The 17,541-nt window shown below is 37.1% G+C and overlaps 1 long non-coding RNA gene across 4 annotated transcripts in view; it reads left to right on the top strand.

The window, feature by feature from the left end:
• The window catches only part of LOC118147258 (uncharacterized), a 100,594-nt gene extending 92,281 nt beyond the window's left edge, over positions 1–8,313 (top strand). For all 4 annotated transcript variants that reach the window (XR_004733463.3, XR_008476248.2, XR_013526066.1 and 1 more), the window contains 2 exons: positions 453–529; positions 8,176–8,313. This is a non-coding gene — a long non-coding RNA (uncharacterized LOC118147258). The remainder of the gene's footprint in view (positions 1–452; positions 530–8,175) is intronic.
• The last annotated feature ends 9,228 nt before the right edge of the window (positions 8,314–17,541 follow it).

Raw genomic sequence — 17,541 nt, 5'->3', positions numbered from 1 at the left:
TTGAATACTAGACCATATTTGATTTGAAATTTTTTTCCTGTTTTGGGAATTATGCTTTAACTTTATTAATGATGTCCTTTGAGATTCTAATTTTGAAAAAGTCTAATTTATCTATTTTTGTGTTTGGTCAGTTGTAATTTTGGTATCATATAAGAAGGCATTGCCAAAACCGAGTATGAAGATACTTTCTTCCAAGGTTTTTATCATTTTAGCTCTTACATTTAAGTTTTTTTAGTAAAGAATGAAGAAGTGTCCAACTTCATTCTTTTTCATGTGAATAGTTGGTTATCTTAATCTCATTTGTTGAAAAAAAATTCTTTCTCCAATGAATTGTGAACTTTGTCAAAAATTGATACATTGTAATAGCCAAGATTTGGAAAGAATGTAAATGTTTATTGATGGGTGAATGCTTTTTAAAATGTGGCATATAAATATAATGGAATATTATTCAGCTTTAGAAAAGAGAATCCTGCAATATGCAACAACATGGATGAACATTGAAGACATTATGCTAAATAAAATATGCCAGGTATGCCAAATGCTATATGATTCTACTTACATGAGCGACTTAGAAGATTCAAATTTATAGAAGTAGAGAGTAGAATAGTGGTTGTCAGGGCTGTTATTAATAACAAGGAGTTGTGAGTCAATAGGCATAAAGTTTAAATTATATAAGATTAATAAATTATAGATATCTGCTGTATATTATGCCTATAGTTAACAATACTGTACTGTACACATAAAAATTTGTTTAACTGGTAGATTTCATGTTAAATGTTACCACAATTTATAAAATTAAATCAGTCACATTTGTAGGAGCTTACTTCCGGATTCTCACTTTTACTCTATGGATCTCCCTGCCTCTTTGTATGCCAGTCTCACACCATCTTTATTACTACAGCTTTGTAGTAAGTTTTGAGATTGGAAAATGTTAGTCTTCCAACTTTGTACTTATTTTTCAACATTGCTCTGGCTATTCTAGGTCCCTTATTCCATATAAATTTTACAATCAGGTTATTGATTTTTGTAAAAATGATAGCTAGGACTTTGATAGGGATTGCATTGAATCTGTAGATCAACTTAGGAAGGATTGCTATCTTAAAAAGATGCATCTAGTATTTCACAAGAATGATATAAGCTGTAGGATTCTTTTTGTAGATGCCTTTTATCAGGTTGAGGATATTCCCTTCTATTCCTAGCTTTTGGAGTGCCCTATTATAAAAAGGTTTATTATATAAACTTTGCCAAAGCTTTTTCTTTGTCTTTCGAAATTACTATGTTGGGTTTGTCTTATTCTATTAGTAAGTTTTATTACATTTATTTACTTTTAAATGTTAACTACTCTTGGATACTTGGGATAAATTCCACTTGGTTGTGGTGTGGAATCCTGTTCACATATTGCTAGATTCTGTAATTTCTTTAGTCCTTTTTTCACTAGCGAAATTGATCTGTAGTTTTATTTTCCTGCAATTTATTTGTCTGATTTTTATATCACAGTACAATGTCTCATAGAATGGGTTGAGATGTATTCCTACCTCTTCTATTTTTGGAAATGTTTGTGAAGAATTAGAATTAATTATTCTTCAAATGTTTGTTAGAATTTACAAATAAGGCCAATTTTTCCTGGGCCTGTCTTTGTAGAAGATGATTTTTAGGTAAATATTTTTGTCCATCTGTCATTTATTTTGATGTATACATATTACAAGATAGTTATGCATTCTTATTCCTAACTAGTTCTCTTAATTCCACTGATTGAAATGAGTCATATGATTCTAGTGGCCCTAAATAAGAATTATGCCACTTTTGATACGTTCCGAATTGATATTTAGAATGTGTCTCTTCTAGGATTTTTTTCTTTTATTCAGCTTACTGATTCCATGCCCTTTTCATTATTTGAGTTTTAAAATAAATTTTAATGTCTTGTAGTATGTTTTTCCTCATTATTCTTCTAACAAGTACTTATTGAGTGCTTATGATTAGCTAAGCACATGCACTGAAAATTCAGCGGTAAACAAAACTGACAAAACTCTTTGCCCTCACGGACTTTACAAAAATAAAATATATAGTGTGCTGAAACTATGATAATGACTACAGAGAAAAATAGTAATTGATGTCTGAGGGGAGAGGTTTGAAATATCATGTAGGATATACAAGAAATATCTCACTGAAAAGATAATATATGGGTTAAATACCAAAAGATGTGAGAAGGTAAACTACATAGATATTTAGAGTCGAAGCATTCCAGGAAGCAATGACAGTAAGTGCAGAGGCCCTGAGGCTGGAATGTACAGGGTGCCTGTGGGAGCACCCAGAAAAACAGTGTTTCTAGATTAAGTGGGTGGTGGAGAGGCAGGAGATGAGGAAGTCTTATGACAAGGTTCAGATCATGTAGGTCACTGCAGGCCATCAGGATAATTTTGCTTTTACTTGCTAAAAGATAGAAAGCCATTGAAAGATTTTGATCAGGAAGGTGACATTATCTAACCTGCATTTTGATAGGAATACATTAGGAGCTGTGCTGAGAACAGATTGAAAAGAGCAAGGATCAAAGTATAAGGTTTATTACAAGGCTACTGAAATGAGAAACCTTGAGGGCTTGGACCAAAGGAGGTGGAAATAAGTGACTGGATCCTGGGTATACTTAGAATGTAGTACCTCATTACTCCAAATGAAACTAAGAATTGTTTTATAACTTCCTCTACACCACATCTACAATGTGATTAAGATTTTTACTAGCAGTCTATTAATGTACCAAACTGGAAGTAAGCCACTGAGTTTATAGATTAACCTCCAGAACATCTGTCACAATATGGTTTCTCTCATAAGCATTTGTCCCATCTTCTTTTATGCACAATGGTAAAGGTGTGCTGTTTTACTTATGTAGGTCCTATACATTTTTTTAATGATCATTTTTAGGAGAAGAGTGTATGTGTGTATTTTTTAACTGGTTACAGCTTAGCTAGAGAAAAACTATTGACTTTGTGTATTTATTTTACAACAGACCATTTTATTCAATTCTTTCATCAGTTCTAATGATTTTCCAAAGTTTTTCAGTTAAATCTTCATATACTGAGAAGTTTATTTACTCATTTCCAATATTTAGTCATCTCAGTTCTCTACCTGGTGGTGAGTTTTGATTGGTAAAGTGATTTTGAATGAATCTTAACATGGGCAATGAAGGGTGGATCTCCATGTTGCATGTCAGTGGGACTCCAGGGTTGAGCAGCAGCTTGAAAACACCAGGTACTCATGATGTTGGCGTGGGTGTGAGGGCATGTGTGGGGAGGGAGGGAGGGATGGAATAGAAGAAAGTGGTAATGAAGGGTGATGACATGAGAACTTAGACAGATATTTAAAGCAAGCTTGGGTTCACTTGGGTTGACTTATATAGGAACTTGGAATTTACATAAGCTGACAGCCATACTTTGTCTGTGAGGAAAATAAGGTCCAAAGAATAGAAGAGAATTTTCCAAGGCCACATGGTAAATAGTTCAGCCTGGGCTATAATATAACCCAGGTCTTTTCACATTCTCACTGCACTGAATGGGGACCAACCTCACAGGGGAGGAGCCAAGTTAGTAAAAAGTCAAGATGCAAAAGCAGGTCATTGGCCCTACTCCATCACCTGTTATTGAGGAGGGAATAGAACACCTTATGTTCCCACATCTCCATAGGGTGTTGAATCGGAGAGAGGAAGAGAATGAGGACAGTATACTAAGCCATCAAGTACTTCTCTTTCTCCAAGTAAATTATTGGACTTCAGAGAAAAACACTTATTTCCTGTTCTTCAGCTATTATCACCTTAAAAATATAGGGCCCATTTAGATTGAAGGCTATATCCAGCCCACAGATGTGCTTTGATTTTTCTGTGTTAAAACAACATTAATTATTTGATAGCATATAGAAGTCAGGAAACTTTATATAAAATCTGGATTTCTGGCTTTTTTTGGAAAACTATGAAGTTCTTGCAACACTGGCCCACATTACTGCATGCTACCAATTGTCTGTGTGGAGAAGGACCACGCACTGTCTGCTGCCATCCCTACTGACTCACTTATTTAGGTTGCCCCCCTTGCCCTTGTGAGATGCTCTAACATGATCTCGCAGTGTTCCTAGCTCTGATGTTCTGTGAGTCTATAAAGTTCAAATTCGTGGCATGGTCCTAGCAAACCTATCTCAAGTAGGGTTAATCCACATGTCTGTCCCTTCACATTCCTTCTCCTCTATCTTGTCAGGCTCAGCTGATTTCTCCATTTCCCTACGGTCTTTCTACACCTCCTTTTCCAAAAGGCTGGCTGCTGGGTCTTGGCAGTATACTTCCAGAGCCTATGCCTGTTATGTGAATGTTCTCTATTTCTCCCCTAAGCTAACTAAGCAGGCTGGCTTCTGCCCAGCATGGCTTACAAAGGAGGATGTGACAGATCCAGCTTCCCCATCTCCCTTGCAGAACACATGCCTCTGTTCTCTCTTTATACATTCATTTCACAAACTCCAGGGTAATAAATGAATACACAACAAATGATGGCCATTGTATATATAAGGAAAAGAGACAGGTGTTGACATTGGCTGCTCTGCTAGTTAGATGCTCTTGCAGTGGCAGAGAAAAATATAAGCAAATAGAAGCCAGTATAAATTGACAGCGCCCAGGAACAGCTTGTCCAGGGTGCAGTTGGGGGAAAGTGAGATTACTTAGAAGTAGGAAGGCAGGAAGAATTCATGCTGAAGCCAATATTAGAGTTCCAAGAGCCTTGTCTGAAAGGTCTAAGAGTCTTAGGAGCAGCCAGGCCAAAGCGAGAGAGTAGAAAGCACATCCATCAAAGCAGTTTTCACAGTGAGAAAGAATATGATTATTGAATAGGGTTTACAGTGATGTAAAGAGATTGTGAGAAGCAAAGGTCAGTCATAAAGTTAAGACACAAAAAGTAGTCACAACTTAAGGACACCTAAAAAACAGGTTGGGCTCTCAGCCTAAAGCCCCAGGATCACAGGTCCTCTGTGATGGGAAACTGACAAGCAAAGGTGCCAAATGGTCTAATCCTCCCAAAAATCTAAATCCAGCTAGAAGAATGGTTGGTTAGGCAGACTCACTGGGACTGGGCACATGGGCAGCATTAGAGCCTGCTGTCATCAACCCAGAGCTCCTTACCTCCAAGTCTTTGACCACTGGGCACAGAGTATCCAAGACTAGACTTTGTGTGGACACAACTTGCTGTGGCCAAGCAAGGTGTTGCTACCATCAGAGTCCAAATGGGTTTTCTTCGGTTTGGAAATTTAGTGGGCTTCTCTGAGAGTGATCTTCACAGGCAGCCAGGATTTTCTGGGGGAAACTAGAATTCATAGCTGGTGGTTAGCTAAGTTTTCAAGTCAATGTTCTACAAGGGGAAGCCTACCACCTGAGCTGTAAATCATAGAGATTGCATCTGTGTCTCCCTAGTCCAGGTTCAGAGAGATGCCTTGCACTTCTCTAACGACCAGTGATGATGAGCTTTTTTTCATATGTTTGTTGGCTGCATAAATGTCTTCTTTTGAGAAGTGTCTGTTCATAGCCTTTGCCCACTTTCTGATGGGGTTGTTTTTTTCTCATAAATTTGTTTTAGTTATTTGTAGATTCTGGTTATTAGCCCTCTGTCAGATGGGTAGATTGCAAAATTTTTTTCCCATTCTGCTGGTTGCCAGTTCACTCTAATGAAAATTTCTTTTGCTGCACAGAAGCTCTTAAGCTTAATTAGATCCAATTTGTCTATTTTGGCTTTTGTTGCCATTGCTTTTGGTGTTTTAGTCATGAAGTCCTTGCCTATGCCTATGTCCTGAATGGTTTTCTCATAGAAGCAAACTTAATTTTCATGAGATGATTTCCTAGACTTAAAACCCAGATATCACTCCTAGACTTAAAACCTTCCTGATCTGACCCTAGTTTTTAGGAGAGATAAACTACAACTCTATCAGAAAATATCATACCTTTCCTCTTTTTCCTCAGATATCACAAAATATCTGACCTTTCCTCTTTTTCAGCCATCCTCCCCAATTCCTTCTAATGGTTAAAAAAAAAAATGCTGGAAATATGATACTCTTTTTATTGTTGTGCCTCAATCTGAAATGCCTTCTATCTTTCACCATCCAGGTAACTTCTAACCCTCCTTCAAAAAGCAGCTCAGGTTTCTCTATCTCTAAGGAATCAATCCTGAAACTACAGCATGCATTGGGTATCTTTAGTGCTTGGCCACATTATCCTGCAGTCAATGAGTTCATTACTAGACCATCTTCCCACAAGGATAGAAGTTGCAGGTCAGATCCAATCACTTATCAAACTGGATGTCTTTTGTACCTGACATGGTGCCTGGGCACAGAAGAGCCTAACTGTTGAATGAATAAATAAAATGTTTAAATAAACAAATGGCTCAATCACTTCATCATCAGTCAATCGACTGCTCCCTAAGGTCTCTGGCTAAATTCTCTATTAGTAGAAACTTACCCTGGGACATTTATAAGGAACTTGGAGAGCCAGAGGAATCAAATACAATCAAATCACTAATCAATTTATTCACTTTTCTGTTCTCTAAAATTAGGAGCATGTGAATGAATATGTATGAACATGTGTAATTATAGACACTTATGCACATAAATTACTGGCAGGGCTGCTGGTGTTATGCTCATAGGAGCAAGATGTTTATTTTCACCTGTCTTCATTGCAGAGCTGTCTCTGGAGCATCCTACTTGAAAGCAAAGTGGCTAAACACTCTCTCCAATTTTATAACTTATTCATTACCTATTCTTTGATATTCTGCTCTAAAGATCATCAGAATTCTCCAGTGACATTCCTTAGTGGGATAGACTTATGGGATAAGAGCAGATGAAATGTGATATTACTGGCTTTGAAAGTTTTTTCATATTCCCAGGAAGTTAAATGTTCCTCTCCTTGGTCTTCTTTTCAAAGGATTAGTTGGTAGTACTTACCAAGTTCTCCATTCCTTTGATTTTTTTAAAAAGAAGAAAGACATAATTTTCCTTGTGTTATCATGTGAAGAGGTTGAAATTAGTCAATTCTATTTCTAAAAAATTTCCCAAGACACTCACATCATGTGTTAAACCTCAATGTGGGTCGTTCATTGTGGTTCTGCATTCATGTTTGTTGTAGTCCCCTGACCACGAGCAAGATTATGGGCAAATCTATCAGACTGATGGTAAGAGTGTTTGCAAACTCCTTGTATTAAATATTGGGGAAGGATGTCTGTAACCTTTGTGGGAAACAACAATGTGAAAAGAACAGGCTTCTGAAACTAAAAAATACTGGTTCAATTATCAGCTTCAATATTTACTAGTTGTAAATTTACTTGAGTAATTAATTTTCTGAGCCTCTGCCTTCTAATCTATAATAAGTATTTCATAAACTTATTAAAATATTAAACACAATGGCATAGGTAAAACATGCTATTGCTTTTAAACATCTAGCAAAAGGCCTGATATTTAGTGAGCAACCAGTGATTGTCTCTTCCTCTATCTCAGGTGATGACTAAAAAGGGTTGTTGTTCAATGGGTACAAAGTACCAGTTATGCAAGATAAGTCAATTACAGACACATCGTTCGTTATGGTGCCTATAGTGAACAATACAGTATTGTGATCATAAAAAATTATTAGAAAATAGGTTTCATTTTGTATTTTGAACACACACAGAAAAATAAATTCTAGAAAATGATGGGTATGTTTATTGCCTTGATTGGGATTATGGTATCACAGGTATCTGCATATGCCCAAACTTAAAAAAATTATACACATTAAATATGTGATGTTTTTATATCAATTATATGCCAATAAAGCTATTTTTAAAAAGAAAACATATCTTTAGTAAGTATTTGACTAAGTCCTCAAATTCTTAATGCCTCTGTAGTTATTGGCAATTCTGTGAAAATCTGTAATTCAATATATACTTGGAGATCTTTGATAATACAATAAGACAAGATTGTCCATACATCACCAGTGTTGTCTTCAATAGGTTAGCATTTTCATTGGCTGACATTCTTGCTTTCTAATTTTGAAACACTTTGAGTTTTATTTTATCCTTATCAATTACATTTGTTGGGGGTTATTTTCTAAATATACCATGCATAGTAATATATATGTTTATCAAGATATTTTACTGATTATTTAAATAAATAGGCTTTATATATTTTTTTCAGGTAAAAGATGATGCATCTCCTGCTTACCACCATTGCTACAAGATGGATACATAATTTCCCCCAAAATTTTCATCTACAGTAAAATCTCTTAACAATCAAACAAAAAAAATCTCCTTTTGAAACTGTGCAAAATAAAAAAGGTCATTATTATATTTTGCCTTGTATATAGTCCTCTGATGAAAAGTTTAAGAGCTGCTGGCCAATAGGGTGCCCATTATCTTTGGAAATAACTAGGAAATTGGCCAATTTATAGTTTCTTCAGCATGAGAGTTAATTTCTCATGGGCTCCTAATGAGTTTACTTTACTATTCAGGGAGCAATTATGCCATTCAGTGATTTATAGAATCCCACCTGAGAACCTGAAAGAGAATAGGCTATCTATGATTATGAACTCATAAAGGATTTTACTCCTACAATGTCAATCTAGTTATATTTATAGTTCATCAGGTGATCATTTAAACCCCCAGCAAGAGGCAACAGAACTATCTGATTAGCTACTGTTCCAAAATAAACTTGAAAAATGGTGGGTCTATGTCAGTCAACCCCAGAAAAGGAAGCTGTGGATTCAAATACCTGTTCAACATCAAATGTCCTTTAGGATTTTGTGTATGGGTGAACTGAGATGTAATTTTTAGCAATAAACTGCTCTCTCAGATACCACAGGATATATTGATTTGCCATTAGTTAAACCCCATAGCATAAAAGAAAGGCCTAGAGGATACTTTTACAAAAAGTTAAGGCTAGCATTTTGTCACAAATTTATAAACTGTTACAGCTGTAAGAAGCCTTGAAGTTTATGTAATCTAAGCTTGTTTTACATTAAAAAAAAAAAAAACAAAAAACCTAGAGAACCACAACCCAGAGAAGGCAACCCAGATAGCTCATAATTTAAATTAGTAAGTGATCTAATAACCTTTTCCATTTATTGTTTAATGTATGAAACATTATCCTGTCAGGAGTATAGCTCACACCTCTAATCTCAGAACATTGGGAGGCAGAGGTAGGAGGATTGCTTGAGCCTAGGAGTTTGAGACAAGCCCAGGCAACAGAGTGAGACCCTCCCTGTCTCTACAAAAAAAAATTTAAATATTTGACAGGTATACTGATGCATGCCTGTGGTCCCAGCTATTTGGGAAGCTGACACACTGGAGCCCAGAAGATTGACAGTGCCCTGAGCTGTGATCATGCCACTGCACTCCAGCCTGGGCAACACAAAAAGATTATGTCTCAAAGAAAAGAAAATATTATCCTAATGTCTCTATTTAACTCTCATGTCCATTTTGTCTTCTTCTTCTTCTTTTTTTTTTTTTTTTTTTTGATTCCCTTATTAATCTAAATGCTTTAATCAAGGCCCAAATACTGAAATGCTAAATCTTGGCATTTCATACCTCAGAATTTTTCTACTTTATATTCTTTCATCTGGAATATCCTTACATCATTTTTCCTCCTAATGAATTCCTATTCCTCCTTCAAAATCCAAATTATAAATTACTTCTTCTGAAAGATCATCTTTGAACATCACCCTATATCAGCCCAACATTGTTGTAGAAAGAAAAATGTCTATATCTAATTGGCATACAACAATGAACATTTATTTCCTGCTCATAAGTTTGGAACTTGGCTGATCTAAACTGGATTTAGAGAGGTAATTCTGCTTCAAGCTACAGATCTGTGGGTCTACATCCTGTGTCTACAAGTCTCTCATCTTCCTGTGAGAACAATCCAGTTATCAGGACATGTTCTTCTCAGGGCTCAGCAGAAGTGCAAGAGCAGCATGCACAATTCTTCAAGTGCAGTTTAAGCCTCTATTTTCCTCAAGTTTGCTAACATCAAAGATAAATAGGATGGTTGGCCAAATAAAGGGAAAAGAAAGTATAATTTTCCTGTGAAGACAGGGTGAACTGCATTAAGTCATATGGCAAAGGCCAGGGACACAGAAGGAATCACAAACTGTTACCAATAATTCAATCTTTCAGTTTAACTATGTTCCCAGGCCTTTTCTTTGCTAACTCTGTTTCTTGTATGTGTGTCTACATTCAATCATGATATATAGTAACTATTTTAATCGTGATATATTATAACTATTTTGACAGTTGGTTTCCCCAGTTAATTATACTTTAAAAATAATAGCTAGCATTTTAGTGGGTATGCTATGTACCAGGAAGTGCATTAGAGCTTTTATGGGTAAAGTCCTAGGTTTGATTTTCAATAACCCTATGTACTGCAGTTATCCTGAATTTACATATAAGGAAAGTTATACTGAGGTATTATGTCCCTTGTCCAGGTGATACGCTTTGGCTGTGTCCCCACTCAAATCTCATCTTGAATTTCCATGTGTTGTGAAAGGGACTAAGTGAGAGGTAACTGAATTGTAGGGGCAAGTCTCCCATGTTGTTCTCATGTCAATGAATAAACCTCACAAGATCTGATGGTTTTATAAGGGGAGTCTCCCTGCACAAGTTCTTTCTTTGCCTGCTACCATCCATGTAAGATGTTACTTGCTCCTCCTTACTTTCTGCCAGGATTGTGAGTCTTCCCCAGCTACGTGGAACAGTAAGTCCATTAAACCTCTTTCTTTTGTAAATTGCTCACTCTCAGGATGTCTTTATTCTGAGAGTGACATAAAACATAAAAACAGACTAATACAGTAAATTGGTACCAGTAGAGTGGGGTGCTGCTGAAAAGATACCTGAAAATGTGGAATTAACTTTGGAACTGGGTAACAGGCAGTGGTTGGAACAGTTTGGAGGGCTCAGATGAAGACAGGAAAATATGGGAAAGTTTGGAACTCTCTAGAGATTTTTTGAATGGCTTTGATCAAAATTCTGATAATTATATGAACAATGAAATCCAGGCTGAGGTGGTCTCAGGGATGAGAAATTTCTTGGGAACTGGAGCAAAGGTGACTCTTGCTCTGTTTTAGCAAAGAGACTGGTGGCATTTTGCCCTTGCCCTAGAGATTTGTGAAATTTTGAACTTGAGAGAGATGATTTAGGGTTTTTGGCAGAAGAACTTTCTAAGCAGCAAAGCATTCAAGGAGTGACTTAGGTGCTGTTAAAATCATTCAGTTTTAAAAAGGAAACAGAGCATAAATGTTTGGGAAATTTGCAGCCTGACAATGTGATAGAAAAGAAAATCCCATTTTCTGAGGAGAAATTCAAGCTGGCTGCAGAAATTTGCATAAGTAATGAGGAGCCAAATGTTAATCCCCAAGACAACGGGGAAAATGTCTCCAGGGCATGTCAGAGGTCATCACAGCAGCCCCTCCAATCACAGGACTAGAGGCCTAGAAGGAAGAAGTGGTTTCATGACTGAGCCCAGGGTCCCCATGCTGTGTACAGCCTAGGGACTTGGTGCCCTGTGTTCCAGCCATTCCAGCCATGGCTGAAAGGGGCCAACATAGAGCTTGGTCCCTGTCTTCAGCGGGTGAAGCCTTAGCAGCTTCCACATGGTGTTGAGCCTGCCCATGCAAAGAAGTCAAGAATTGGCATTTGGGAACCTCCACCTAGATTTCAGAGGATGTATGGAAATGCATGGATGTCCAGGCAGAAGTTTGCTGCAGGGGTGGGGCTCTCTTGGAGAACCTCTGCTAGGGCTGTGCAGAAGTAAAATGTGAGGTCAGAGCTCCCACACAGAGTCTCTACTGAGGCACTGCCTAATGGAGCTGTGAGAAGAAAGCCACCGTTCTCCAGACCCCAGAATGGTAGATCCATTGACAGCTTGGACCGTATTCCTGGAAAAGCTGCAGACACTCAATGCCACCCTGTGAAAGCAGCCAGGAGGGAGCCACAGGGGCAGAGCTGCCCCAAACTATGGGAACCCACCTCTTGCATCAGGGTGACCTGGATGTGAGACATGGAGTAAAAGGAGATCATTTTGGAGCTTTAAGATATGACTGCCCCATTGGATTTTGGACTTGTATGGGGTCTGTAATCCCTTCGTTCTGAACGATTTTTCCCATTAGGAATGGCTATATTTGCCCAATGCCTGTACCTCTGTTTTACCTAGGAAGTAACTAACTTGCTTTTGATTTTATAGGCTTATATGCAGAAAGGACTTGCCTTGTCTCAGATAAGATTTTGTACTGTGGACTTTTGAGTTAATGCTGAAATGAGTTTAGATTTTGAGGGACTATTGGGAAGATATGATTGGTTTTGGTATATGAGGACATGAGATTTGGAAGGGACCAGGGGTAGAATGATTTGGTTTAGCTGTGTTGCCACCAAAATCTCATCTTGAATTCTCACATGTTATAGGAGGGGCCCAGCAGGAGGTAATTTAATTATGGGGGCAGATTTTTCCCATGCTGTTCTCATGATAGTGAATAAGTCTCATGAGATCTGATGGTTCTATAAAGGAGAGTATCCCTGCACAAGCTCTTTCTTTGCCTGCTACCATCTATTTAAGATGTGACTTGCTCCTCCTTGCCTTCCACCATGATTGTAAGGCTTTCCCAGCCAGGTGGAACAGTAAGTCCATTAAACCTCTTTCTTTTGTAAATGTCCCAGTCTCTGTATGTCTTTATCAGGGGTGTGAAAATGGACTAACACACCAAGCTCACAAAATTAGAGTTGAGACTCAAACCCAAAGCTAATTCCAAAGCATCTTGTCTTCTTCACTAACCTATAATCTTCCTTATTTGATTAGCAACTCAAGCAAGACCTTTATCTGATTTGACTGTCATCAATACATAACTAGGACAGTTCCTGATAAGAACTCAATGCTCATTTACTAAATTGAATTGCTCCAAGTCTAACTTGTCTATTCACCCTTATCTCTAACTTTTCTAGATAAACTCTCCACACAGGTTGACCAGTGAATGCTAAAATATCATAAGCCTCTGCCCTTCTTCCTGCCATTTCTAGTACTCAATTATTCAAGCATTAATACCCTATCACTCATCTAAAACATTCATTCCTATGTTATATAGACAAAACCTAGGAGTCTAGATTGTGAAATACATTGTTGTACTTGACTCTGTATATGACTAGAGTGAGCTGGATCATGATATCTGTGCTTCCACTGGGTGGCCAGAGGCTTTTATTGAATTCATCTTGTCTATTAAGTGAAAATAGATGATCTAGGGTGAAAGACATGTTTTATTTATATCATAATCATTCTTTCCAGGATGGTAGTCATAAGGTCTAGAATGACACACCATATTTCATAAATATAGAAGTTTTGCTATAATAGAAAAATTCCTGTATTAAATTAAAAATCAGTATTCTGTACTAACTCATTCATTATCTCAACACTGCCTCCTCTCACTAGTCACTTCACCTCTCAGTTCTGTCATCTGTTAAACTGAGGAGTTGTATGCTCTCCAATGGAAAGAATTAAATTCTCTATGTCAAAGAAGCTATTAGTAATAAGAAAATGTATTTGGAAAATATAAAACTCACCAGTTATCAGAGAAACACAAATTATGTGTGTCTTCATATTTATAAATAAAGAGGCTAAATGTAATGTATTTATATACTGTATTTTTTATAAAGTATAATTTAATGTTGAATAAATTTTAAAAGAACAAATAAATTTTTAATTTGAAAACTCATATTCTCATAATGGCAAAGGAGAATGCAAACTGAACATGACTGTAAAAAATAATTTGGTAACATAATTCAAAAGAAATGTGTTCTGTAAATGAAAATATTTCCTAAAGAAGAAAGCATAAGGATAATCTATATAATATGTAAAAATTAATTATGTTAACTCAGCATATCATTTAACAGAGAATGTTATCCAGGCATAAAAATTATAACTCTATAGCACATGGAAAACTATATAGCATACAGCAACTATATCCAGCAATTTCAAATGTAAAACAAGTAAAACAAAATATTATAACTACTTATGAAATTAGATAAAATGTATGCATCATGGTTGGCTAAGTGCTATAAAATTATTCTGAAATCTAAGTGGCTGAAATGAATAAAGATTAATTTCTCATTCATACCATAGTCTAATTAAGGTCAGCAAGGAATTCTGGGTGTTCTCTGCTCCACGCAGTGATTCAGGGATCCCAGATTCTTCCAGCTAGTGGCTCTACCACTTCCTAGCACCTCATTATCTAGATCCTCCTCCTTTGGAAGGCAGATATAGAAAGTGAGAGGTGTACCTGCTCTTAACTGCCCCCACCTATAATTACAAACATGCTTTCTGCTCATGGACATTGGCAAAAACAAGTCACATGTCCCTGGCTCCAACCTGATGAAGGGGGCAATAAGATATAATATAGGGGCATGCCCAGGAAGAAGTGAAGGTGGGCCTGGTGAGCTTATGGCCAGTCTGTGCCACAATATGTAAATAAATGGATAGGGAAAAGATGTAAAAATGAAAAAGTTTATAAAGAGACAGGTTTACTTGCTAAGTAAAAGGTTAAATTACTTAAAAATAGGTAATTTAGGCCACACATGGTGGCCCATGCCTGTAATTCCAGTACTTTGGGAGACTGAGGTAGGTAGATTGCTTGAGGTCAGGAGTTCTAGATCAGCCAGGCCAACATAGTAAAATCCCGTCTCTACTAAAAATATTAGCTAGGGATGGTGGTGCATGCCTGTAATCCCAGCTACCTGGTAGGCTGAGAAAAGAGAAGTGCTTGAATCTGGAAGGTGGAAGTTGCAGTGAGCTGACATCATGCTACTGTACTCCAGCTTGGGAGTGCAGTGAGATTCTGTCTCAAAATAAATAAATAAATAAATAAAAATTTTCTTCATTATTCATATTATGTTGCCTTTAAAAGATATAAATATGTAAAATAAAAATCAGCTTAAAATACTGGAATTAGATTACATAATGTTTAAAGCCAATTCCACCTCTAATATCCAACAATTGGTAATTGCAGCATATTGAGATTTTATAATCCAATCTCATCTTTGTCCATACTTTTTTATGTCTTCTAAAAATCTGGACCTCAAGAAATATGGTCTAAATTTTGCAGAGTATTTAATGGGAGATCTAAAGCCTGAGCACTCACTAATAGGATAGAAAATTTTAATTAAGCTCAATATGCAATTATAACTTTGCTGGTTCTTAAGAGTGATGAGAAAAATTATACAGCTATGATCACTGGCAGCACTATTAATGGGTTTCTTGATGACATAACATTTGTTTAATAGAAGCGTTTCCTTTTATGTACAAGTGCCATCCGAGGGCAATCTGTCATTTTTATTAATTTAAGATCATTTGATCTGTCACTCAATTTTACATCTAATTAAAAAGGGGAGGATGGCATAAGCTTCCACTTCGAATCCCTGCCAGGCAGAGAAATTTAATAATAAAAATAAAATTGGGACAAACATCAAAGTATTTTTAAAGGGTCAGATCCCTAAAATGACACAAAAGACCAGAAGTATAGTACAAGGAAAAAACTGATTTTTTTTTCCTTCCAAAAAGATGATATTTATGCAGTTTGGGTCATTAGAGATAAAATTCTTTGTATGTAAATTAAGGTGATCATTTCTTTCTTATAATGCAATGATGAGAGTCACTGAATGTTTTTCACAACTATGCTGCTGCCAAGCAGTTACAAACACACTGGAACAATTACATTTTAATAAGATTTGTAGCACAAAGGTGATTATATCCATTTTCTGGGGCTGCCATAAGAAGATAGCACAGACTGAATAGGTTAAGGCACAGACATTTATTTTTTTCACAGTTCTGGGGGCTGGAAGTCCAATATCAAGGTATTGGCAGTTTTCATTTCCCCTGAGACCTACCTCCTTGGCTTGCCTTCTTACTGTGCCTGCTGTGGCTTACTCTTTCATCCCTGTTGGCTCTATCTCTTTTTTAGGGATCTTAGTCATATCAGATTAAGACCATTATAACCTCACTTAACTGTAATTACCTCTTTCAAAGTCCTGTATTCCAAATTACCTTGAGGATCAGGGCTCCAACGCATGAATTGGGAAGTGGGGAGAAACAATTCAGTCCATAACAGTGATCATATTAACTTTTTACTTCTAAACACAGATGAAATAAAACACATCTCCAAACTCCATGCTTCCATTTCACACTGAATCAAGAGGGAAAAACAGGCAAAATAAGTATGTCCTCTCTCCCCTGCAAGGAAGTGTATCCTCCTGCAATAATGACTTCTTTTTTATTTTTTATTTTTTTGAGATGGAGTCTCTGTCACCTAGACTGGAGTGCAGTGGCGCAATCTTGGCTCACTACAACCTCTGACTTCCAAGTTCAAGCTATTCTCCTGCCTCAGCCTCTGGAGTAGCTGGGACTACAGGTGCCCACCACCACGCCTGATTAATTTTTGTATTTTTAGTAGAGATGGGGTTTCACTACATTGGCCAGGCTGGTCTCAAACTCCTTACCTCATGATCTGCCCACCTCTGCCTCCAAAAGTGCTAGGATTACAGGCATGAGCCACCATGCCCAGTAATGATGCTTTTCTACCACACTTTTTCAACTTGTGACTTCTTTCAGAGTCTTAACATTCTCCCTATTTTGGAGATGAAAGGATCTAGGAGGGAGGTTTGTTAACTTCTCCAAAGTCACACAGCCACTACATTTCAATTCAAATTCTTCTTAATCCTGTTACTATAGTCTTATAAAATAGTATATATTATAATCCTTGTACTATAATCTACAAGATTCAGCACTATGGTAAGTATGAGGTACTCAGGAGACAGACAGGGATTAGGAGAGAGAGCATGGAAGCCAGCTCTATGTGCCCTGCAGCCACATTCCTAAGGAGGCAATAAAACAGTTCCCAGACGAAACGTGCAAGTCAAGTGCAAGAGCCCATGGATGCTGATGCAGCTAACCAGGATCCCGATACAGAAGGAGATGCAGATGGAAGGGCAGGCAAGAGTCCAATTCTGACACCCTGAATGAGATAGCCATGGTTGAACCAGAAAGAAATGCTCAGGTTGTAAGATTAAATGGGGACCCAATAAGCTGTGTGCAATATTGACAGGGATCTAGGGGAAAAAGACCAGGTGAAAGAATCAAAGAAGACAGTGGAGAGGGTGAAGTAGAAGGGGCAGTAACCAAAAAAAAAGTGTTTGAGTTCCTCCTCTTACTACCTTACACAAAAGACAATATAGTATAAATTTAAGAACAGTATCAGATCCATACCACATAGGCCAAGTTCTGGTTCACCCACTTCCTGGTTGGGTTAGTCTGGGAAAATTAACCTGTGACTTTGACTCCTTTTTATCTTTCTCTTGTGGCTTTCTTCTTTCAAAAAAAAAAAAGACCAATAATAGTATCACTTAATAGGATTGTTAAAAGGATTCAGAGAAATAATACAGGGAAATCAGTCAATAAATGCACAGTAAATGTTTCCTACTTATTACAAGCTTCCTAGCACTGGGCACTAATTCTGTTTCAAGTTCTTTATCTGTA

This window comes from Callithrix jacchus, chromosome 14 (assembly GCF_049354715.1).
Source record: "Callithrix jacchus isolate 240 chromosome 14, calJac240_pri, whole genome shotgun sequence".
NCBI lineage: Eukaryota > Metazoa > Chordata > Mammalia > Primates > Cebidae > Callithrix > Callithrix jacchus.
This window is presented reverse-complemented; position numbering and strand designations above follow the sequence as displayed.